Raw genomic sequence first — 17,308 nt, 5'->3', positions numbered from 1 at the left:
ATGGGCTCCAGGTGATCCCCGACACTCCCTAGACACTCCCTTGTGTGGCGGAAGTGCCGGCTGTGTTCCCGGAAGCCCTCCGGGTGTTCCCAAACTTCTTCCCCCCAGTACTTCCTGGTGTGGCGGAAGTGTTGGGGTTCCGGGTCCTTCAGGTATGGGGGCGCCCCCTGGCGGAGACTACGGGCCCCTGCAGGGTTGGGCTTCCAAGCCCTGCACCCGTGGCCCTCAAAGGAACCAGGGCGGCCGCCCCCTCGTGGTCCGGAGGAGGAATGAGCCCTCCTCCTGTCCTCCTGGGCGTCCCGGCTGGGCACCACCCCCAGCCGCGTGCCACATATGTTAAATATTCATAAAAGTTGGATATAAATCTGAAATCAAATACATATAAAATATTCAAAGAAGTGTCTGAAACATTTAACAGCAACATTCAGGGCCTGACTCAAACAATTGTGCAATAAAGGTAATCCGTGAAATGTTATGGTTTCATTTCAGAATGGTTTCCTTTACTTCAGGAAATTTTAAACAAATTTGTAATCAACTTTAACCCAAACAAATGTTCTTGAATTTCACTGAATCAAATCGAAATCTGAATCAATATCCGGCCCTAACTAATCTAGTCTCTACCATTTATTATCCTGAAACTAAAGTCCAAATCCTAATGGAAAGCTTTCATAGCTTTCTCTGGTAGGGAAAATGATCATTCATGGAGAGACTAAATCCATAAACTAAGTGTTCAACAAGCAAATGTGTGGTTATCTGGCATCCAAATATTTTTAGATTTATGATGTATATAATGTTAATTACCAGATGTTCAAAATAAATTTGCTGGATCTTCCCATAGAATAAAGGGCAGCCCTACAGGAGCTGTTCTTTGCCTTTGTGCTACTATGTCTGTAACCTAAAAAAAAAAATGTTAAATTGGTTTAAACACCTTCAAGGATATCTAACTGCCTTGTTCCACTAATTTGAGTATATGATAAGCTATTGAAAATATTGATGCACACCAAATATATAGATCACAAAGCACAGCACCCTTTACAGATCATGGTTTGGCTCTAAGAAATGTGATCATGTGTGCATTTGGCTCTAAGAAATGTGATCATGTGTGCAACCTTTAACTGACTTGCTTGTATGGAATGTTACTTGCTTTTAATAAATTCAATAAAATGTGCAGTGCTGCTGTAACAATACTTTTATTATATTAAACAGGACATTCTTTAAAAAATAAAGTATCTATGAAAGCTGTGCACTTAAACAAGATGTTAATACCACTTAGAAAATATATTTCAACATTAAACATCAGCAGAAGAAACCTGGTCATCCAGCTTATCAAATAGATTTTTAATTTCTTGCCCAAATACTTCTTACCTCTTTTTGTTGAGCATCAGCAGATCCACTATATATTTTTCTAAGGACCTACTGAAAGTACTCATCAGTTTCATGTTTGTAAATAACTCACGGCAGATCTATTGACGATAAAATTACATATGACGATAAGATGTTCCAGCTTGAACTCAGTATCATGTTAGTGACATTGTTACCAAAACAAAATCACTTACCTCATTCTCACCTCTCCCTGATCTCAAAAATGGGTGGCTCAGTCTCTACCAGCTCTTTGCAGTGAACAGCAAATGTCACTTCCATCTTCTTTTGAATAAGAGTTGTATCCACCCTCCTGTTTGTTTCTTCAACAATGGTAAGTTGTTCCTCCTCAAGAGACATATCTGTCTGTCCCTCTGGAGAGATGGGTAAGAAGTTTACCTCTACTATTTTACCCCCTTGTTCTGCATCCTCATTTACTCCTCTTTGACAATTTATACTCACTTCAGAGCAGCCTGCATCATGTAATTTTGCACAGTAATTACCAAGCTTAAATTTTAAACTCATTAGTCAGCCATCTCAACCTGTGTTTTTGCCTTTCTCTGTAAGGCAAGGATGCTTTTCAATGAGAGCAGAGGCAATTTCTTGCCTGATGACCTTGACTGTGACAGTCTGTAATGTTTCAGCAGGACCTCAGGATCAGAATGCAAAAATTTGCAATTATTACAATGCATTACTCCAAACTTTTGACAAACTTGCAAAAACCACACAATGGCTCATTAAATTCTATATCAATTCACCTCAATAATACTGAACAGCGTATACTACAACATTTAGGCCTAATATTTGTGATAAAAAGATAATCTTGATCAGATGGACCATCAAGTGAAAGTGTTTGTACTGAGCCTTGCTTCGATCCTCCTTTCCCGATTAATCACTTTCAGCCGCCGTGCAATCATAAAACACACCAGAATTTTAATTCAATCAAATTCAAATTTAAAGTGTTTGTCGTGAGCCGAATAAAGTACTTTACTATATTTCCATATATAAAAGTCAACGTATGTGTGTGTGTATGTATGTATGTTCCAGTATCACTTCCGAGCGGCTGGAGCGATTTTCATGAAACTTGATACACATGTTTCTCATTGTTTGACTAAAAATACTGTAGGGTGAAATCAACAATAACCCACCTCCGTCTGGTTAGGGTGGGGGGTGATCTTTCGGTCTTGTATATACGTTATCATCCAGTTGACACTCGTCACGACCACCAGAGGGTAAACTGGAGGTGACTGCCAGCATTCTTTATGTTTGAGCACAACTGCGCCCCTTTTGCCTTTAAAATTAAATAGCTTTGGCCAGTTCTGAACGTCAACTGGATGATAACGTACATACAAGACCGCAAGACAAGCACATTAGTGAGTCTTCATTGTTTGTTAATTTATTTTTATTTTTAAAGTTGTGTTTTTTTTAAATTATATTTTTCTCAAACAATAAAAAAAATTAATACTTTATTTTCCTCCCGGGCAACGCTGGTTATTTCAGCTAGTATCTACCTTAAATTACTAATAACTTTAAAACTGTTAATTACACACAAACACAAATCAGACAGTATAGAAAAGCTTTTTAGGTTATCACCAAAATTTCTCACCTTAAAGCAAAGCAATACCACCATGAAAAAAAAGTCCTGGTGGACCTGTGTTAACAACCCTTGCTTCCATTTGAGGAAACCCTGTAGCACCACATAGTCAGACAAAAACATGCATGCGCCTAAACTAAACAAATAGTCTTTGAGCAAGTACTAAAATATTTCAGTCAATTCCACAAAAACATGCTTGTTTGAACAAAGTTTTAACTCATTTAATCTAATAAACTACAACTTATTAACTATACCAATTTAAAAATCTTATTTAATTTACTTGAAAATGTGCACTGACATAACTTTCCTTCACAGTGTATATATAGTGTATCTACTCTATATATATAAAATCCTAAGCCGAAAAGTGCAACGGTGACATTTTTATGTCACGTTTTTTGTCAACGCTTATTTTAAAACCTACACATATATGTTTGGTATCATTCTTTTCAGAATTTATGTAACTTTAATGTAATGTTGTTAGATTTTCAGATTCTTATTCCATTTTTAAATTATAAACTAAAAAAAATCAAGATCTCACGCTAGACGGGACTTTGTGCCAAAAGATTTAACCACACCTGGGGCCAGAAATAAAACACAAAGAGTAGGACAGCTGCTGTACAGGCTTTTGAATGTACAATATGCAGTGCGAGATGCAGATCACACAGCACGGCAGCAGCAGCAATCCAGCAAAGAGGAGGTTTGAAAAAAAAAAACATTTGTTTCCCATTGTATCACCGTTTAAAAGGGGGTTTCAGAGGAGTGACCAAATCTCCTTGGGGTGCGTTCAGCCCCCACTTCACAATGTGAGTGGCAGAGACGCTAAGTGGCTGTCGAGCGAAGCAAGCAGGGAGAAACCCCCTAGTTTATATATATATATATGGCGGCACGGTGGCGCAGTGGGTAGCGCTGCTGCCTCGCAGTTGGGTGATCTGGGGACCTGGGTTCGCTTCCCGGGTCCTCCCTGCGTGGAGTTTGCATGTTCTCCCCGTGTCTGCGTGGGTTTCCTCCGGGCGCTCCGGTTTCCTCCCACAGTCCAAAGACATGCAGGTTAGGTGGATGGGCGATTCTAAATTGGCCCTAGTGTGTGCTTGGTGTATGGGTGTGTTTGTGTGTGTCCTGCGGTGGGTTGGCACCCTGCCCAGGATTTTTTCCTGCCTTGTGCCCTGTGTTGGCTGGGATTGGCTCCAGCAGACCCCCGTGACCCTGTGTTCGGATTCAGTGGGTTAGAAAATGGATGGATGGATGGATATATATATATGGTTGAAATAGTTTACTGTCAAATAAATGCAAAGAGTACGCGACACGTGTTTCGCCCTCATTCTGGGCTCGTCAGGCGTACACACTCCACTGCACTCCCTCTCGGGAATCGAACCTCGGACGTCAGCAGATTGCTGGCCAACCACAAGCGTTACCTGGTAGGTAACCCCCCATATAATCAGATTGTGACACAGACTACGAATGCCGTTAATATATAAACAAAATAATTTAAAAAACTTGTATTAGCACACCTGATGCCGAAATAAAACCCACACAATAGCCCATTTGACAATCCATGTTCTAGCCCATGTAATACCCACTTGGGTTGTCCTTGTGGGCCCCAAGCAAAGCCCTTCATACAGCCCATTCACAGCCCACCAGTCAAGATAAATCCCACGTAACCCACCTTAAACCCATGTGAGCCCTACATGAACATACTGGCTGGGGAACCTCGAATTTGAAGGTAAATCATGGCAAAGGCTTGAGTGGCAGAAGGTAGAGAAAATACAGTCTAAGGTGAACATATTGGGTTTTTTTTGTACTTTGCATTGAGATCTCTGCTTTGTTCATTCCACAAAAGTATAGTTTATAATAAAATAATATTTTTACACCATTCAGACATGGAGAAGAAATACACTTGTTTCACAAACTTTACATTGGGCAAAAAGCGTAATCGGAATGACTTTGATATGATTGTCCCTGATACATATGATGGTTCAAACATTATTAAAAAGGTCTACTCTTCACAGATATTCACAAAAAACAGAAAAGCCACAGATACCCAAAAAGCAGCATTTTACACCAAACAGATGGTGTATAGCAGAAGATAATGCCATGTTCTCCTCCTGTTATCATAGAGCAGGAAAATGAATCTGCACTGAGCCTGTAATTATCCAAACTAGATGACTCAAGAGTGTCATCTGGTCTAACAAAGCTCATTTCTTCTGCAATATACAAATTGTAGGTCAGTAGTTGGCAAAAACAAGATAAATCAATTCACCCATCCTGTCTTATGTCAATGATACAGGTTATTCATGGTAGTGTAATATTGTAGGGAATGTTTTTGGCAAACATTAGGCTTCTTAATACCAATCGAGAAGCATTTGAATGCCACAGTATGCTTAAGCATTGTTTCTGACCAGGTGTAATGTGTCCTCCTTCCTGCAGCTTAACTCAATCCTCTCCAAAAATGGTATCAAAAACTTAAATTTGTACAGGACAATGTTACATGAGTAAAAGTTGATCCATTCAACCATCTAGTACGTATTAGCTTAACATTATTTTAAAATATGGAAGGGGTTAATTTTCTTTTTTGAAATAAATCAACACTTTTTGCAAATAACTACAATTGCTAGAAAAATGTGTAGCCCTAAAATGTAAAATAAACTACTCCAATTTTAGATGATGGAAAAGCAAAATGAACAACGTTATAAATGTCAAGGAAGTGAGCCGCATTGTTTAACAGTATAAATCAGTTCTGATTTACAAAAAGCAGATTATAAAGATGCAGATTTCAAAAAAAAAATTCTCTCAGCCAAACGCCAAAAGGCTTAATATAAACTGCAGCAGGCATGTCTTTCAAAGAAAAAGGTTACAGGGGATTAATGTAATTGGCTGTGTAAAACATATTCCTGCCCACGTAAACTCAAAACAAGAATGTGTTGCATGAAATAAAGATTGACAAATGCATATCTCCATGCTAATGATTGATTGTTAATAAAAACTTGGGTAGGTTAATTATCATCATTAAAGAAACTGACGGCTGCCTCAACTCCTTCTGAAGCCTTGAGCTTGTGTTTCTTCATTTTAAGTCTGAGGTAGGAGGGAAGAGTGAAATTTTGGTGGAGGTGGGAAGCAAAAAGGAGGATGGCATTTTGTCAAATAGCAGAATGCAGATGGTGTTTTGTCATAGGTGGGAGGGCAGGGACATTTTTTCGGAGAGTGAAAGTTGCTTAGGCAAAGATAGTAGACAGGATGGAGTTTTTCTGCAGGCAGGAGAGAAATTTTGTTAGTGGACAGATTCTGTTTAGGCAGAGGTAGTAGGGAACATTGAGTTTTGTCAGACAACCATTTATGAACAATGTCTAACCACCACAAAAGTGCCTCGTGTCACCAAGCACACATCCTCACTAACTGTTTTCATAATTATGACACTGTTTTCATTTTAGTCCAATGCTGTCACAATTCCAACATTTCAATCCAGTAGGGGACCCTTAGACAAAGGTGGCTGAGCTTTACAGCATGATTGTCTCAGAAGTTTAGTGGGGCGAATGATGAGGCAGGGCAAAAGCCAAATGCTTGATGTGCCTACTGGGCAAAACCTTGTTTAATTCAAAGAAAAATAAGAAAGTTTCATGAAAATATATGCTCGTAGATGCTCTTTCTTAGGAACAATTTCCTTGAATCACTGCTCTCACTGGTACACACTTTCGCTTTAAATGTATGTTATTGTGGTCAGGTCTGAGATGAGATGCCACCTCCCTTTTACACTAGGCAGAATGGAAGGGGCAAGGTTTCCTTGGCTTTGTTTCCCTCAAGGGGCGGTTTCTCAAAGCTGTGAGGAAAATGACACAAGACTGTTCGTGACAGTGCCCCCACTTGTCCCGGGGTGGTACCAATTATCTTAGGTAAGTCTGAAAGGCAATTCTGGTGTGCATGTGTGACAGGGAAAAATCGGCAGGAACAATGGTATGTTAGGTATTAGGGAAAAGAAAAAAAAGTTCCTGAAACTTCCTGCCTGATATGTTAGGACATCATGACATCATCTGTACCAGCACACATTTTTATTAGGAAATGAGATCTTATATGTAACATTTAACTTTGTGCTTTGCTTCGTGATAACAATTTACATATAAGAAGTTGTATTCTGCAAACCAAATGTTTAGACAAAGGACTTTTAATGATTAACTATTTTGCGACCTTTGGATGTTATTTAATGACAGAGGGGGATTGTTAGAGTGTACCTTTTATCTGAGTGCTCATTGGTGGGACTGAAATGTTTACCAGCTACTAAGAGATAACAGGACCTGTTCACTTAACAGTAATCAGACTTGCTATGGAGATCCTTGCAGCACCCATGGTAAGAACCCTGTTGTATATTTCCCAACTTGGGGTGCCAGTACATGACACCAGGGGATGGAGTAAGAGAGACTCAGACTGAAAAAGACAATTCAAAAAACAGGATTCTGTTTTAATCCAGCCATGTCCAAACTATTTTACAAACAAATATTTTGCAAAAATATTTACAAAGGCAAATGCAAAGACACTTCCAAAACAAAAGAAAATTAGTGCAGGTGCTACTTATAATATTTACAGTTTCTTCCAAAACAAAAGTGAAGAAAAAAACCAACAACGGAAAAAAAAAAACTCTTCTTCCTCCTTCGTCCAGCTATAAGACCGTTCACGAAGGTTCACAAAGTTCACGAAGTAAAAGATGCAAAATTTGGCTAAGCATTTTAAAGACAATTACCATTGACTGTATTTGCAAAAAGAATAATAATAATTCATTACATTTATATAGCGCTTTTCTCAGTACTCAAAGCGCTATCCACACAGGGAGGAACCAGGAAGCAAACCCACAATCTTCCAGTGTCTCCTTACTGCAAAGCAGCAGCACTACCACTGCACCACCTGTGAGGACAGAATAGAATAGAATAATAAAACCTGCACAATAACATTAAAACAACAAATGAGCATGTACTGCCTCACTTTTCAAAAGGAAAGCTAACATACTGCTGAGCATCAGAAATACTATGTACAAGTAGCAGCTTTGTTCTAATTCATGGGTGTCGAACTCCGGTCCTGGAGGGCCACAATGGCTGCAGGTTTTCACTCTAATCGTCTTCTTAATTAGTGACCTGTTTTTGCTGCTAATTAACTTCTTTTGCCTTCATTTTAATTAACTTGACTCAGGCCCCTTATGTGTTTCTTTTTGCAGCCAAACAATAATGAGACACAAAACAAGCCACCACATGCCCAGCTCACCTGCGCCCATCACACAATATCTGAAAGTAAAGAAAAGTGAAGGCCTCAGTAAGGTTGATCTCTCAGGTCACCAAAAAATGTTGATGCTGTTCTTAGAAAAAACAGAAAATCAACAGTTTTGGAAATGTCTGCTGTGGCAGAATGAGAGCAGCAACAGGCCATAGAATTAAATAATGGATTTAATTAACATTAAAAATCAGATTCTCATTAAGAGATTGGTTGGAGTGAAATTGGTTGGAGTTTGAAATTTTAATTTAGCTGGTCATCTCTGAACTTGTTTCATGTCTCATTTCTGTTTGGCTGCCATCTAATGAAGAAAAGAATCAATACAGATTACTGAATCGTTAAAAACAAGGCTATTAAAATGAAGGGAAAGGGTGTTAATTAGCAGTGAAAACTGGTCACTGATTAGGAAAAAAGTTAGAATGAAAACTTGCAGCCACTGTGGCCCTCATTCAAACAGTGCATTTACTTAACAGTCTTCAGGACCCTAATAGCATTCTACACAGGACTTCATCTCTAGAAAACCAATTATTGCTGTAAAATCAACAGTCACCAACAGGAAGTTTGTTTTCTGTCATTTCAGTTTTTTATTTTTATTTTTTCAAGCTGTTATAAACCACCAACATTTATGTGATAGCTACACACCTGTACCTACACCTTAGAGTGACAATAAAGAAGGAGCTCCACCATCTTGTTGTCTGTTAGGCTTTTTTTTTCCTCTAAATTCACTGTCGTAATCTTCTTTATTTATTTATCTGGTTTGTACAATGCTATATACTGTATACCCTGCCGTTCTTTCTTATATTCTGTAAGAGCCTTGAGCATGGGAAAGGCGCTATATAAATAAAAGTGTATTATTATTATCTTTATAGTTAGCTAATCTGGTGATTCTGTTATTGAATAAACTAAAAGATACAGGCACTGGTCTAGTAAGCTGGAGGGTAGAATACATCACAGTTACATCCACGGTTAGCGAAATGTTGCTTTAGCATGTCTAAGTTAGACACGGGGGATTATAGCAGAGCTGTGTGGTGTATGAGAGACCAGAGTTTGAGTTTGGGCCAGTACTGTGGCTCAGTAAGCCCCCTGGCAATGCAGGGATAAAAGTAAGTCCTGTCTGAATCCATCACACAGCAATTAGCTGTGACTGAATTACAATGGGTTTGTCTCATTGTATGCAGAGTATATGTATCAGCTCAAGCAAGACATCTTAATACCTAAGATTTCATCAATCATAAACTATATTTTCACTTTGCAGAATGAAATATAACCAACACATTTCAGATTCCTTTGTTGAAATTTGTATTCAGATGCTAAAAATGTGCCACTTAAACGCTGTGATGTGAAAGGTCCAAAAGTCCAAACTTGAAGATTTAAATATTGCACTGCAATTTTCATAACTACTAGTTAAATTTTATGTTAGTATTGGCTATAATATATATAAATCTCTGCATTTCAGAATACCATTCTATTAAAATTCACCTTCAGTTGACCATTGCAGCTGTAATGGATAAAACTCTTAAACTACTTGATTAGTATGGTCTAAACGTAGCACCAGTAATCAGAAGATCAATTCTAAAATGATACTTTTCAGAAGTGACACAAGGAAAATGCAGTAAATGCATAACAAAAGAATAGTTTTTAACTCTGCTCTCCCAAAACACAAAAATAAGACTTGGTGCCTTACCTTTTATAACATTGTGTTTAAATAACATATACCTTTTTTGATAATTTTGTAGTGTGTAGTTACACAAGTAAAGTGAATTTATTGGAAGAATGATATATATATATATATTTATAGTGACGGATGGCCGGGGCCCATGCCTGGCCGGGACACCTCTTCACCACATCTGCCAGGGGGACAAGGGTGGGAAGCCCAGAATTTCCCCCTGGACGCTAGATGGCAGCCTCCCTGGGTTGCAGTGGTGCCTCGGACTCCCCCAGGGCTTCATGGGGGTTGGAGTTCTGTGCAGCTCTGTGGGGTTCCGCAGGTGCCGCCAGGGGGTGCTGCAACAGGAGCGGCTGGCCCCTTTTGGGCACTGCTTTTGCCTTACCCGGAAGTGCAGCCGGATGTCGGCAATCAACCACCTGGAGCACTTCCGGGTACCCAATAAAAGGGAGCCAGCAACCACCACTCAGTGGCCAGAGTCTGGTGGGAGGAGGAAAAAGCTTGCTGAGGAGTGGTGGTGCCAAGAGGAAGAAAGTGCTTGGTGTGAATTTGTATACTGTGCTTGGGACTGTGTTGTGGCTGGAGGGATTACAGGGAAGACATGCCCTCCAGCTGAAGAAAAATAAACAGGTTATTTTATTTTACTTTACACGTGCCTCCATGTGAATCTGTGTTGGGTCGGGCACTATATAGCGCTCCTCTTACAATATATATATATATATATATTCAGTATTATCCAAGGCATTTTAAAGCCACAGAAGCGGTGTCCATTTAGTGGAATTTCCAAGATCCTGGCAATGATGTATTATAGTTATTTATTTGACTGAGGAAATCTGAAGTTCTCGGTTCTGTTTAACTAGATATTTTGCCTAATGTTTAACAATTATGAAACATTAAGTTCAAAACCCAATGGTTTCAGAAGACTGACTTCCAGTTAATCTAAATGTTCTGCTCATGATGAGTCTGATAGTGTTAGGTTTGTGTTATTTCTGGATTCACATCAAAGTTGTTGTTCTAGGACAGTTATTTACTTTCAACTAATCAGATTTAAAGTCATTTTCTGACATAATAGATGCTACATAAGAAACACAAAATCCCCATTTTCAACAAAACAGACTGTCATTCATAAACTGTAAGCAGATTTTTTAAATTTTGATTAAAGCATGTAAAACGTGTACATGAAGGTTATGATAGAAGTTAACTTGAAAGCTGGTTGGTTGAAATGAATGGCTTTCCTGGAATTGGTGACAATGCTACACTGAGACAACATGCCCTGTGGTGTAATTGTATGCCCTGGTGAGTGCCCTGGACCCTGGCTGTAGCGGGTTTTTTTTGACACCCACACCACAGGGAGCACAGAGATACCAAGCTTCAGTACCCTTCTATAGGGGAAATCGTTCACACATTTTCACACAGTTTAGTTGAAACTCAGTAGCAGTAGCTAGCATTATATGACAGGGTGCAAAACACACTTGTGGACACGTATTTGAAGATATCCTATTCTTTCAGTTTTATGAGGAGAGAGGCTGAAAATTAAGCACCAAGGTAGACAAGTGCCAGATGTCTGGTTCAGAAATTCATTCATGGTATTCAATGATTGACTGGCTCACTTTAACGTTGTGACAATACATCTGTATAGACATGTCTGGGTGGTTTTGAAGGCCTTGTGAATGTTGAGGTGACATATAAAAGACACATTTAAGCAGTTCTTAACTTGGGATCACATCAGAGTTGCGTAGGGTAGAGTGGTTTGGTGAGATATGGAGGTGATGGGGTGTTGCAAGAGTCTTGCTGTATATAACATGAAGTTAACACTAAAATCCCTGCAGGCTACGAAAAAAGTTGTAATCCCTGACCACCTTAAATTCCTTAACACCTCTCCATCAGCGCCTTTGTTTTGCCAATGTGTCAAGCAGCACAGGCATCAAGAAGCCTGCTATCCCATCCCCCACTGATGCAGCTTAAGTTGTACAGAAGATTATCAGAGCTCATGTCTGTTTATCTGGGTGTGAGGTGCCTGGAGTTCTATAGGGTAAATAATACATCATCATTTGGAATACATATATTTCATGTGTGTTCCATGTCTACAGCAATCTGGATAAATGTAGGATGACAGGAAATGAGAGGCAAGAAATGTTGAACACATAGCTAAAACAGAAACTTTTTTCATGTTTTAGAAATAATTGACAAAATGTTGACATGAAATGTATAATGTGTGAAGACTGAAGTCCAAATATCAAATAAACACTTTCACAAAAGGTATAACAAAACAAGTGCACTTTTATTCAAGTATATAACTGAAGAAAAAGAAATTGGGTTTGGGTACAAAGTTGATATGTCTGCTTTCATCGGTAACAACTGCTGTCTTACTGGAAGGCAGGTCATAGACTGAACTAGTCTCCAGTCAGAATGACAAGAAATGTCTAGAATATTCCTTTTACAAGTTTGCTTGAAGGGGTTATAATAGAACCTTCCATTAACTATGCACTAATATATAGGCATAGTTTAACATAACTACAAAAAATTCTTATATCAATTTAATATACCAAACTAACTAACAAATTGCTCTTATAGGAGGGCTTCTTTTACTTCATTTACTTACTTATCTTTTTTAAAGATCTTGCATAATGAAATTTGAAGTGAGAAATGTCATGATATAAAACATTCCTCCATGTTTAAAAGAAGGTAGTTACAGAGCCCAAATGATAGTGCAGAAATTACCATTACCTCATCTAATACATAATGTCATCTGACTCTTAGGCGACCAGTAATTCCAGACTCAAGTCGATTCTCCGATTATTCTGATTTGCTAAGAGGGGTGTTTTGCGGATTGTCCTACTGATTTTAGCAACATTTCATAGGAGGGATGTATGGGCTTTCCCATCAGTTTATTACCACTTTCTTGGGTGGGGGGGTATTACACATTTCCTTTATTCTAACCTTAGAAAAAGTATTTTCTTTAAGACGAGGCAGAGATCTCTTGCTCTTTCAGCTTTAAGTTACATTTAGTTAAACCTTGAGTTACATTCAATCCTTTTCCTTCTGTTTAATAATTCATTCGGTCATTGCTTCATATATATACTGGTAATAAATTGTAAAAGATTATTATATAGTAAATAAAAGTTCCATCGAAACTGTACAGAAAGACTATTTTATAGCTTGCTCTTTCAAAGCTTTTCAAATGTCTTTCTTAAAATGCAGAATATTTAAATTTTGCACATTCTCTTATATTTTATTTTCAACTCATTGATGCATTTCCTGCTATATATATATAATATATATATATTACTTGGTAGCGGTGTCTCTTTAAATATGCACAATATTTATAGTCATGCATAATAAATATATTTTACTCCTATTCCCAAAGCCTATTTTATGAACTCTGATGGCTAATGCATTATCTCTGTTTCCCCCCCTAGATTGCTGCCTTCGACTTTTGCTTGAAGAAATGTGTCATGGTTTGTTATAATGTATACTGGAAATAGTGGAATGTCCTAGAGGTTAACTGTTTAATAATGTTGTTGCTTTATAATGCAACCCACATCTTAGACCACTTGAACATCATGCTTTTATCCTGTATTTTGAAGTCCCCTAGAGAGATGTGCTATTCCAGGGTCTTTGTAGTATTAGCTAATAAAGTTGATATTGAAATTATTTATTCAGTATAAAAATCTATCATAAAAATCCATATAATCCATATCATTATATGCAGATTATATGGTACTGTATATATCAGACCCACAAAATTCTGTGCCTACAGCCATAAATGTACTAGAAGAATTTCAAAAGATATATGGACTTAAAATTAATTTGAACAAAAGTGTGTTTTTTTCAATGAATTCTCTACCAAACAACACTAGATTGGACACCTTCCCTTTTATCATTGCAGATCAGTTTTCATGGACAAAATTAAACAAAATGTTCATTGTCAAGATGAATATCCCGCCTAAGCTTCTGTTCCTATTTCAAAACATCCCCATATACATTAACAAATCATTCTTTAATAAATCAGACTCAATCATAACCTCATTTATTTGGAATTCGAAAAACCCATGCATTCAAAAGGTGACCCTACAACAAACTAAGTCAGAAGGCCTAATATTGAATTTTATTACTGGGCGGCAAACATACAAGCTATAAAAATCTGGACATTGACACAAACAGATAGAAATTAAACCCTGCAGTACCTCTTTATATTCCCAGCTTTTTATCGTCCATTACTAACAACCCAATTGTCCTTCATTCACTCAGAATATGGAATCAATATAGGATGCACTTCAAGTTAGAGAATATTTTATCTGTGGCACCTCTACATGATAACCACCTTTTTCCACCCTTTGGAACTTACACAGTTTTTAAAGTTTGGAAAACGAATGGGATTAAATCATTTAGAGATTTGTATATAAATAATGTCACATCCTATGAACAATTATGCTCCAAATGTAGTCTAACATCAACACAATTTTTCCAGTATCTCCAAATTGGAAACTTTGCTAAACGAAATCTGCCCAGTTTTCCTCACCTCCCACCTATTTCTATTCCAGAAGAGATATTGATCAGTCTTGGGGACTCAGACAGCATTTCTATAATATATAAATCCATTTTAAAGTCCATTCCTTTTAGAGATCCCAGAGAAACAGTGGGAAAAGGATCTCTTACTCAGCATTTCAGAAAAGGAGTGGAAGGCAGCCATGCACAGAATTCAGTCGAGCTCCATATGTGCAAACCATTCAATTATTCAACTTAAAATCTTTTTATTGAGCACATCTATCTCGTTTGAAATAGTCCAAAATGTTTCCAGGGCAAGATCCAACTTGTGAATGTTGCAATCAAGCTCCAGCCTCACTGGGCCACAAGTTTTGGGCGTGCACCAAATTAACATCATTCTGGATGAAAATTTTTAAATGCCTATCATTGGGGTCACAATTCCTCCTAATCCACTAATAGCGGTGTTTGGTGGACTCCCAGATGGGCTTAAAGTGGAGAAGGACAAACAAACTGTAATTGCCTTTACTTCACTACTAGTACATAGACTTGTCCTGCCCAAGTGGAAGAATCCTAACCCACCTCTTCTAAGTCAGTGGGTAACTGATGTTATATACTATTTGAAATTAGGAAAAAATCTAATTCTCACATAGAGGATCTGTTCAAAACTTTTTTAAAACCTGGTAGGACCTAATCAGTAATATTTTAGAACAAGTACTTACTGTATATTAGGGGAAAAAGACTCCTTTCTCTCTTTACTACTTACAATAGTTTTACTCTGGCTGTGAGCCTTTCTCTCTTTCTCATGGGTGGAGGGAGGTTGGTTTGAATTTAGTTTTGTTAAGTTTTGAGTTGATTGTATGGAATGTTATATGTTTTTAATAAATTCAATGAAAGATAAAAAAAACAGTGGATATTTATTCTAAAATCTGTTTTACTAACATAATAACAATCACATTATGTGAAGAGTATAAATCTTTTCTTAAAATTTCTAAAAATTGATTGGCAATTGTTGCTTCAGTAATATACATCAGTAAAGCTTTTATTTTCATGTAACATGACCGACATGCAAAATCATGGCCAGTAACAATAGGCATTGTTAAGTAAAATCAATAAACTTTTTTTTAGATAATGCAAGAATTATTTCCAGGTATACATATTAATTATTCCTGCTCCAAATCTTGTTAATGCAATGAAGATAGCCAGGAATTTATGTTTTTGATTACTTCAGGTACACTTTAAAACAATAATTAATTTACAGATAAAATCAGAATATTTTAAAGGTCTTTTTTAGGGATGCAACAAAAATGCAAGAAGGCTTTCATTACAATAGGTGCATAATTATATAGTCTGAATTTAGCACTCCCACAGAAGCTTCCATACATACAACAGTGGTCTAATTTAAGTAACCAATGTATTTTTACTTAGGTGTAGCAGGCAATTGATCTTTTTATTTTCAAAGGGGTATTAGATGCAGCAGCTTCATTAGCAGAATTTAACATTCTAAATTAAGTTTAGACACCTCTAGCTACCTTTCACACTGGTGATTAATACTGGACATGTAATGTATTTGTTCTAAGGAAATAGGGGAGACCATTGATCTCAATAATTTAGCCCCATGATGACCAACACATTCTTTACATTAAGTGTAATTTCAAACAATGGAAAGTTTTATTTCTGCACAATTATTATTTTGTGGTTTAGCAAAGCATAATGAAATCTACTAAACAGTTAATCCTGTCAGCAGTGGAGTTCCAGACACATGGCATTATTATATACCACAATTAGTTTGGCTTTTTCAGAAATTAACTTCCTTCCTTCTGCCATTCTTGCACATCTTACACCACTTAGCAATAGGGTCATTAGTGTTGGAATACAAAAAATAGCCTCTCATGACATACCCTGGGATTGAAAATAAAAAGAATTTTGTTGGAGATATCTGTAAATAGATACTCAAGCAGCCATCTCTTTAACATTGTCTGTATTATTATAATAAAGAGAGAGGCAGAGTGGACTACAAACTTCAAGGTTTTTGTTTCACTCTTCACCTTTGACTCACTCTATGCCCTTGAGAGAGTCTTTCCAAGTTTGTCATTTTTATGCTTTTCCAGTATTGCACCTGTTATCTAAAAGCAATTGTACAAAGTATCTATACTTTTAAAGTGCCTTGAGATAGTGTTCACCATTAACACATTGACTGCTGGACCATTAATTACTGGGACACTGCAGTATAGGTCTATGCATATGATATATAATGAACTCTATCAAAACTCATAAAACATGTAAAGAAATGTATTAGAAAGCAACAGTTTTCTTATCAACAGTAATTGTCAAAACTCTGAAAATGTAAATAAATTTAATGGAAAAATGCACAGAAATTGTTAAATACTTTTTTTTCACCAGCAACATGAATAAATGTCTGCATTTGAATGAGAGTCCCAGAAGCATGAAGGCTTAGAAGCACACATGCCTCAAGTATAATATTGTTTTTTTGTGCTGTCCATTTTTTGTTGCACATAACATATATTAGTAGTTGGTGACTGTTTGCAGAATATCCTGTCAGTCATAATAACTCATACGTCTTGTGATGAAGAGACACCTTTGGGGCAGCTGTCCTCATCTGCACCAGATCCTACAGGTTCCACATCATCCAATTGATTGTTACTATCTTGACTACTATCAGTGTCATCAAAACATTCATCTTCTAACAAACTTCAGCAGCTCTATACCTTTTTACATAAATATGTAATATTTATATATAACACAATTTTCTGAATGCTAGCCACCCAAAAAAAGAATTCTTGGCTATCCACTAGATGGCAGCACTATGGTAGGTAACTGAGATTTGGCAGTAGAGATCCCCTGGCTGCATCTATAGTGGCTGTATACAGAGATACGAGTTATCTCATATGTCACACCTTAACAGGCTCACTGACCGACGAGATATTCTATCTGCT

Source organism: Erpetoichthys calabaricus, chromosome 4 (assembly GCF_900747795.2).
Source record: "Erpetoichthys calabaricus chromosome 4, fErpCal1.3, whole genome shotgun sequence".
Lineage (NCBI taxonomy): Eukaryota > Metazoa > Chordata > Cladistia > Polypteriformes > Polypteridae > Erpetoichthys > Erpetoichthys calabaricus.
This window is presented reverse-complemented; position numbering follows the sequence as displayed.